Source organism: Pseudophryne corroboree, chromosome 5 (assembly GCF_028390025.1).
Source record: "Pseudophryne corroboree isolate aPseCor3 chromosome 5, aPseCor3.hap2, whole genome shotgun sequence".
NCBI classification, from domain to species: domain Eukaryota; kingdom Metazoa; phylum Chordata; class Amphibia; order Anura; family Myobatrachidae; genus Pseudophryne; species Pseudophryne corroboree.
Window position 1 is genome coordinate 659,684,612 of NC_086448.1, and position 8,664 is coordinate 659,693,275.

The window sequence follows — 8,664 nt, forward strand, 5'->3', positions numbered from 1 at the left end:
CTTCCGACTAAAACCAGGTTAGAGTAAAACCTTGTCCTCGTTTGCCAGAGGAACTGGAATGACTATTCCTGACTGAAGCAATTTCTGACCTGCTTCTTGCAAAGCCATGGCCTTCGCCTCTACCCGAGACAGGCTGTCTTGAAGGCAAAAGCATAAACTAGAGATACCGTGCCAGATCTGTGTGACCTGAAGAAGTCGGTCCCCCAGCCTGGGGTCTCCCAGGCAGAGGCCCACACCATCAGACTGATGGTTTATTTTTCTACAGCACCTGGTATTTCCAGATGGTCTCCCATCTGAGTACTAACCAGACCCAACACTGCTTAGTTTCCAAAAATCAGATGATATCGGGCCTTTCCAGTGTGGTGTAGCTGTAGATCTTCCAGTAGCCCAATGCTTTCCTAGTCTTCCCTGACTTGTTAGATACCATAAAGGGTTGAAATGCACAGCTTTTAGGTTTGAAACTGTATGTGGAAGGAACCTGACCTTCTTGGAGTCTGCTTCTGACTCCAGAATATCTGTCAATTCTTACCAAAAAGAATATTTTCAGAAAAGACAATGATTCCAAAACCTTCCTAGATTCTGAATCAGCTTCCACGTACCCAGCTAAATAGCTCTACGAGCAGGTATAGTTGAGGCTGATGCCCTGGAATAAATATTTTGCCCATATCCAATGCTTCCAGGAACATTGCAGTTTTTTATATGAGCTATATGAGATCTTTGCTCTATTGAAAAATCTCCTTCCAATGCATCAGCCCAGGCAAGCACTGTCTTTGCCATTCAAGCCGAAGCCAAGGCTTGGCCTTATGACTGCCCTAGACAGGGAAAAAAATGTTTTTTTCTGAAACCCATCCACTCTCCTATAAGTGATGATGAAAGCAAAGATAATGTAAATTATTTTGCATCTACTTTAGGATCACCTCCCCTTTTTTTAAAACAATCCCCAGCTGGAAGAGGATAATTGAATTCCATTTCTTAGGAATCCTAAACTTCTTATCGGGCGTAGCCCAAGCCTCTTCCATGATTTCTGTCAGCTGATCTAACCCTGCAAACTCAGGTTTTGGGATGTTTAAACACAGGTGCCTTGGTTTTAACACAGGATCTGCTGTTTAAGGATATATAAGGATAGAATGGCTTCATTGCTTTCATTAACTCAGCTAAATTCAAGAGCTGAGACCTACCTCTTTTTCATATGCTGAAGTAGAATAAATTGGGCTTTCATCTTGTGATGAATCTGAACAATGTGTAGCCTGTGAGGGTGAAGATTTACTTACCACTGATTCTGAGAAGCTGCTGCTAGGAGTGATGCACCATAGCTGGATCTGCATATAAGGGCTAATAGCGTAACCCTATCCCTGGTACAGAATTTTGGGGGAATTATCCATTCAACTTACTGGATAAAGTCTGTGCAAAGATAGCCCAAGGTGGATACACTTGTACCTGCCTCTGCCTTGTATCTATGCTGAGATAAAACATTATGCACACAAGCCATCCTGAACCAGATCATGAGAGGATAATACAGCTTTGCAAAACAAACATGGTATGAGTGTCCTCACCATTGCCGCACTTATACATGATAAATAATCAGCACTTCCACAGTGTACTACACAATTTTGTGACTGTAATCACTTTAACCTTTTTTCTTTAAAATTATATCCATCTGACCCTACTCATGCACCAGCATTGAGGATCTGCAAAACAAACTGACAGACATATAGTAAAGTCCGCTTCATACTAGCAGTCAGTCACATGTTATACATTAGTATAATAAGCAATATGAGTACATCATCAACTACAATAACATTTTAAGTATGTAGGAGAACACATTTACTGAATCATGTTTAACAGATTTAACGTATTCAGACGCAATGAAAAAGAAACAACAGTAATGGTATACAGACTCATATGCAATATGCACTTATCTAACTATTCATACTCAAAAGGTAGATAGAGATTTAGTGCTGTATTACCCGTACTCAGTAGAGTGGGATACAGGGAGACTCACCCCGCTTCCAAGACCGATCATACCTTAGCGAACGCTAAGTTGATCCAGACGCTAATAGTGTACACTGTCGCTCCATGACTTAGTGAACACAGACACTCAGTGAACACAGACGCACCGGTCACACAGCCGCCTATGCCATGACTGGGTCCTCTCATGGCAGCGACCAGTGAACACAGACGCTCCGGTCATACAGCCGCCTAAGCTGCGACCGGGTCCCCTCGTGGTAGCGTCTGGGACGGAAGCGAGGAAACAGTTCATGGCGGGAGACTCGGTGGAAACTGGTCATGAACTGGGGGAGGGGTGACCAGGAGAGCATCTGACTCCCCACTGCTGAAATCAACCCTAGGAATCGCGGCCTCATACTATTCCTGGAGCCTCTGATCCCTAAGGCCTAGCGCTGGTGCACCCGGGGTGGCAGCCGCATCAGCTACTGTTTGGTAGTCTCCTCCCAAAACAGTGCGGCTGTGTCCATATTCCATCTACTGAGCAGAATCGATGCCTTACCTTCTCCCCATGCTCCAGCCACAGCCTAGTAACGTCTGCTGGACCTGCTAGTATATCCAACACAGACGCCCGCCGAAACAGCACTGTACTCATGGGTAAGCGTTGTTGCGACTCAGCGGAGAGTTGTTGAAGCGACTCTTTCTAAGGTACGTATAAGACGCTGTTTAGAAAGATCACTTAATAATTAGTAAGACTATAACAATAAAATAAGAAAGCTTAGGGCTGCTAAAAAACAGCAGCCCTCTGACCATGGTCCGGCTCCTGCCGCACCAAACAAAAAACTGATTTGCCTGAGCCAGTGGGCGGGGATATATATGGACGGGCCTGTTGCATCCTGGGAGGCCAGAAAGCTTTGATCGATTGGTGCCAATCCGCTGATGCTCCATCATATCCCATTGTTATCCTGTGGATAACCTGTGGACTTTGCCGGGGAAAAAGGGAGGTATGCAATTAGTGCAGGTTTTTTTCGCCTACTAGAAAAAAATGGAACCAATTCGACCCACCCTAGTCAATTGCGGGCATTTTCGCCCATTTTTTAATACATTTTCGCCATACCGTTTCACCTTTTTTTTGGTCGCTCAGCATGAGCGAAAACGGACCTTAAAAACCGTCGAAAACCCCCTGCCAATACGACAAAACACATGGATTGACGGTGATTTCGGCGATCCACATGTTTTTCACCAGTGCCGCCATTTTCGACAAGTCAAAAAAAGCGGCACTGAAATGGAATAGTGCGAACCCAAATTAGTTTTTTCGACTTGTTGAAAAAATCGGCACTAATTGCATACCTCCATAAAGTCAATCAGCATTAAGCAGATAACCGTCCACACCGACACAAAATTCAGCTGGGATAATTTCTTATTCTCTGCAATTTGTTAATGACCTCGCTGTGACTTTTTCTGACAATATTTTATTACACTCTACAGTGTGCCCCATTCTCTCCAATTCACTATGCCCTTATGATATTATTATTTTTTATTTTTTTTAAACCTTCTGGCTTTATTATCTCTGTGCTTGTTGTTAAACTGCTCCTAAATATCTGCCTTTTTCCTTTCCCTCTTATACAATAATACCCAACAATAACCCGGGTTTTTGCAGTGCTGTGAATTGGATATAACTCTCACCATCTCCTCACACTCCTTATATGTTGCATTTCATTTTTCCTTTAGATTGTAAGCTCATGTGAGCACTAAGCACTGTACTTTTTGTACCAGTGCTTACTTACAGGCCCTCATTCCGAGTTGGTCGCTGAGATTCATCGCATCGCAAATGTATGAAAACTAAGTGTCTGCGCATGCGCAAAAGCGTAAATACGCATGCGCGAGTACATACGTACGACATTAGTGCAAAAATGCCAAATTTAAACCAACACGTAACTGGCAAACGAAAACGAGGAGTGGCGGAGGCGTGGCGGAGGCGAGACTTCGCAATGCTCCGACATGGGCGTGAAAGTGGGCGTACAGTGTGGGAGTATGCAACTCGCAATGGGCGTGTTTTTCGCAATTATACCTTGTCGCTGTTAAATCTAACATAGGAAACCGTAGCAACCTTCACGCTGCAGCCGAGTAGGTCTGCAGTTACTCTACATTTGCGAAGTACTGTTACCAAGTGTGTATGCAGTAATTAGCTGTTAATTGGAGAGCACATTCATCTGATGGCCAATTACTAGCTAATTACTGCGCAGATGAAAGTTAGCAAATAGCAATTGTCTGAACCAACATTACATGTTTATTCTACTCACATATAAATCACACACACTGCCAAATAAGGTTGTTTTTAGTGTTAAAGTTGGTGTGTAAACATTTTAATTTTTTTTTAATGTTTGTAAGAATAACAAATACAAACAAGTGAAATAAACATTTAAATTTAAAGCTGCAACATTTTTGCTAAAGAAACCGACACCCACATAATGCAGCATACCCTTTCATTTTGTCAGAAATGTAACATTAATTTTTGTTTATAATATTTGACAATGTTTTAAATGATGTCCTGTTGATCAATAGATAAATCTAAAAAGTGTTGTGTCAGTTTACTTAATATGGACATTAAAGTGTGGTGCAAAGCATACCTGTATTTGTTGTATGATGCAATTTTGAGGGAGAAATTGCAGATTGGTCCACAAGTGTCTATATGCTGACCTAATTTTTCTGGAACTAACATTTACCTAATGCATTACCTTGAATAAATTGCACAATTTTTAATTATTTTTTTTTTATTACTGTAGTAAGATTTCACAACATGAAAACAACATGGCTACACGTGAGTCTCACAGGCAGAGATGGACCAAGCAGCAAGCATATGGCACTGACACAAATGATAGAGCAGAACTTAGTACTCTGCAAAATTCAGCTTCTGACTAAATTATAATTTGTAATCAAAAATAATACATATTACACACCCTGCCACACAAAAATTTTGCCACAACTGAGAAAGAATTAGGATCCACCACACAAACACAACAATACATAGCACACTAGTAAGAGGAAGATGGCTCTGGTGTTTATACCCCAAAACCCACAGGCTACAATACCTCCAAACATAAATAATACATTTCACTAAGAGGGAGTTATCCATTCTGGCCACACAAGCCAACTCCAAAATAACATAGAGGCAACATGAAAAACATGGGTGCTGCCCATCTGGAGAGACATCACTTTCTTTTTTTTCTCCCCGCCTGAGGCTGTTCTTCTTGGCTTGGTCTGCGGAGCGACCTTCGTTGGGCCTGCCCAGTGGGCTGTTCTTCCTGGGCAGGGGCAGGGGAGGGAGCCGATGTGGGTGGCTCTCTGCCACTGTGGGCAAGGGAGACAGCGATGGCCTGGAGCCCTTGCAAGATGTTATTTGCAAGGCTTTGGAATGAGGAGGCAAGTTGTTCTTGGCCCTGCCTGATCTCTGCCAGACCTTGGCAGAGTTGAGCAACACCTTGCTCAACACTGGTTCGGTGCTCAGTGAGCCGGACAGCTATCTGGCTTACCTCCCGGAGGATCCCGTCTTGAAACGCATTTAGGCTCTCACCATACCTAGCGATTTCAAGCAGGATCTCCGGGATAGCAGAGGGTTGGGTGGGGGGGCCAGTAGGAACCTGCAGAGGTGGGATTTGTGGCCCAACACTGGCAGACCCACTAGGTCCCTCCACCTCAGCCTCAGCCACATAACCCTCCTGTGACTCAAACTGATCATCCCCCTGTGCTGTGTTTTGTGGCAAGCAAATAGAAGAATGTGTGGGAAAAGAGTACAATAAAAAATTAGATTTAATTTTATAAATACTGTTTAAATTGCAGACAAATACATGTGTAAACTTACCTGGCAAGTCATGTCCGTCAGGATCTCAGGCAGGTCCGTGTCCATATTTGACACCCCTTGGGCCTCCTCATAACTGATACAGGGCATCGCCATCTCCTCCAAGTCTGTAAACTCCACAGCGACAGATGGTCCTCCCCCTGTAGCCCTTGAGGCATTCCACTCCGCAGACCTCTTTGCCTTCAGGCGGGATTTGAAGTCGGCCCACCTACATATGTATTGTGAAAGAGGGGCAAAGTAGAGTATTATTATTTGTGTATGTAAATATCTAGGACACATGTTCTGCTTCTGTTTGCTATACATAACATCACATGTCACTACATTTTTAAGTCAAGTTAGCACAGAAAAAGGACTGGCAAGATGCACTTACCGTCGTCTAACTTCCTGCGATGTTCTGACGACAGAGCCAACTTCATTCACAGAATGTGTGATGTCCCTCCAGATGCGATCTTTTGTAGCAGCACCCATGTTTTTGGGGCCTCTATGTACTTTGGACATGGCCTGCGTGACCAAGACACGCAACTCCCTCTTAGTGAATGCTGGCTGTCTTTTCTTACGTCTGGAGGTAGCCTGTGAGGTTTCTTCCTGCTGCTCCTCACCATCTTCCTCCTCACTAGCAGCTTCTGTCTGTTGTGTTTGTGTGGCTAATGCTGATTCCTCCTCAGTTTGTCCAGTATGTGTGTGTGGCAGGGTATCCCCACTCAATTGTTGGGGCTCAGAACCTGACATTTGCAGAGTACTAGGTCCTGCCTGTTCAGAATCCGCAGAGGCGTATTCCAACATCCGTTTCTGGCACTCTAGGCGTTTTTTCGCCAATGCCATCTGCTGCTGTGCAATGCGGTCCATCTCTGCTGTTAATTCCTCACGAGAAGCCATGTTGGAGATGACGTGTGTACGCCCAGGTGTGTGCCTATTTATACCTACGTGCGACACGTTCATTCACACAGGTGTACAGTATGGTAATCTTGCTATTGATTGCACTGCTTATTTAAGGGCCTACTTTGCACGCTGTGAGTGTTGGTAGTTTGGAGTTTGTCGGAGTTGCAGTTTGGTTTGTTGGCCCGTGCGTGAAGGTGCTAAAGTACTTTTCTGAGTGAGTAATTGTCAAGCATACCTTTGTCCGTTTGTTCGCGTTTAGCATATAGACAGTATTGCATACTTTTTGCGAAATTCCGTTTGTGAGTATTCGTGCATTCGTCTTGTTCAATTTTCCTGTTTTTTTTTTTTTTTGCTTTTGGATTATTAAATGTTTAATTTTGTAAATATATATTTTGATTGTACATTTTTAACACTAAACCTGTGCTTCAGTGTTGCTGTTGTATGGACTAATGTTAAAATGTTGTTCTTACTGTCATTTTTGGTCTCTTGTAGGTGTCTTATTTGTGGTGACTTAAACCCGTTTTCTTTTAGTTCATTAGTGTGACCTCGAACACTAATTGGCATTTATTTTCTTTGGAGCAGGTAAGTCCCATTTGCCTGTGTTGGTGCCTGTTTGTGTTAATGGTCTCTATGTTGTTCTTACTGTAATTTTTGGTCTCTTGTAGGTGTCTTATTTGTGGTGACTTAAACCCGTTTTCTTTTAGTTCATTAGTGTGACCTCGAACACTAATTGGCATTTATTTTCTTTGGAGCAGGTAAGTCCCCTTTGCCTGTGTTGGTGCCTGTTTGTGTTAATGGTCTCTATGTTGTTCTTACTGTCATTTTTGGTCTCTTGTAGGTGTCTTATTTGTGGTGACTTAAACCCGTTTTCTTTTAGTTCATTAGTGTGACCTCGAACACTAATTGGCATTTATTTTCTTTGGAGCAGGTAAGTCCCCTTTGCCTGTGTTGGTGCCTGTTTGTGTTAATGGTCTCTATGTTGTTCTTACTGTCATTTTTGGTCTCTTGTAGGTGTCTTATTTGTGGTGACTTAAACCCGTTTTCTTTTAGTTCATTAGTGTGACCTCGAACACTAATTGGCATTTATTTTCTTTGGAGCAGGTAAGTCCCCTTTGCCTGTGTTGGTGCCTGTTTGTGTTAATGGTCTCTATGTTGTTCTTACTGTCATTTTTGGTCTCTTGTAGGTGTCTTATTTGTGGTGACTTAAACCCGTTTTCTTTTAGTTCATTAGTGTGACCTCGAACACTAATTGGCATTTATTTTCTTTGGAGCAGGTAAGTCCCATTTGCCTGTGTTGGTGCCTGTTTGTGTTTGTTCAAAGTGTTTTGCTTATGTTTGTCAGCCATCTTTATTATAATTAATATTATTTTTCCCAGGATTGTTCTGCAAAGTAGTGCTGTTCTTGCCTGTACTAGCTACTAAAGGGCTAACTTTGTTTTTTAATTTTTTAGAGATGTCTAACCGATTTTTGTAAATTTATACTTAGGTGTTTGTGATGTCTTTGATGGTCTTATTATGTTTTTTTTTTTTTAAACAATATGTAGGTTTCACACTTTTAATTTGTGTTTATCCTTTTTTGTCTCAATTTCACATTTTCCCGGAATTGAACCCAGAAAAATTGTCTTATGCTCCTGCAGTAAGTTGACACCCCATTTTTTTTTTTTTTTTTTTTTTTTAAATTTAGCTTTTTGGCTTTGCATTTGTCTTATTCAACATATGTGTTAATCTTTTTTAAAGTGTGTGATGGCAGTGTTTGTGGCAGCAGAAGCCCTCCCACCCCAACCCACGGCAGCACTCCCACCCCAACCGCCAGCCCCACAACCACAACCGGCTCCTCATCAACCAAGGCAACGGAGGCGTGCTAGGCCACCAATTTTCCGAACCCGTGTCCTACTTTTTGGGATGCCAGATGATGTTGTTGTGCGTAGATACAGGCTGCCACCACATCTAATCCTAGACACTCTCTCCATAATAGAGAGTGA

General features: G+C 42.6%; 1 pseudogene; it reads right to left on the bottom strand.

Moving 5' to 3' along the window:
* Window positions 1-256: 256 nt before the first annotated feature.
* On the bottom strand, window positions 257-376 carry LOC134930484 (5S ribosomal RNA; annotated as a pseudogene).
* Between the last annotated feature and the right edge of the window lie 8,288 nt (window positions 377-8,664).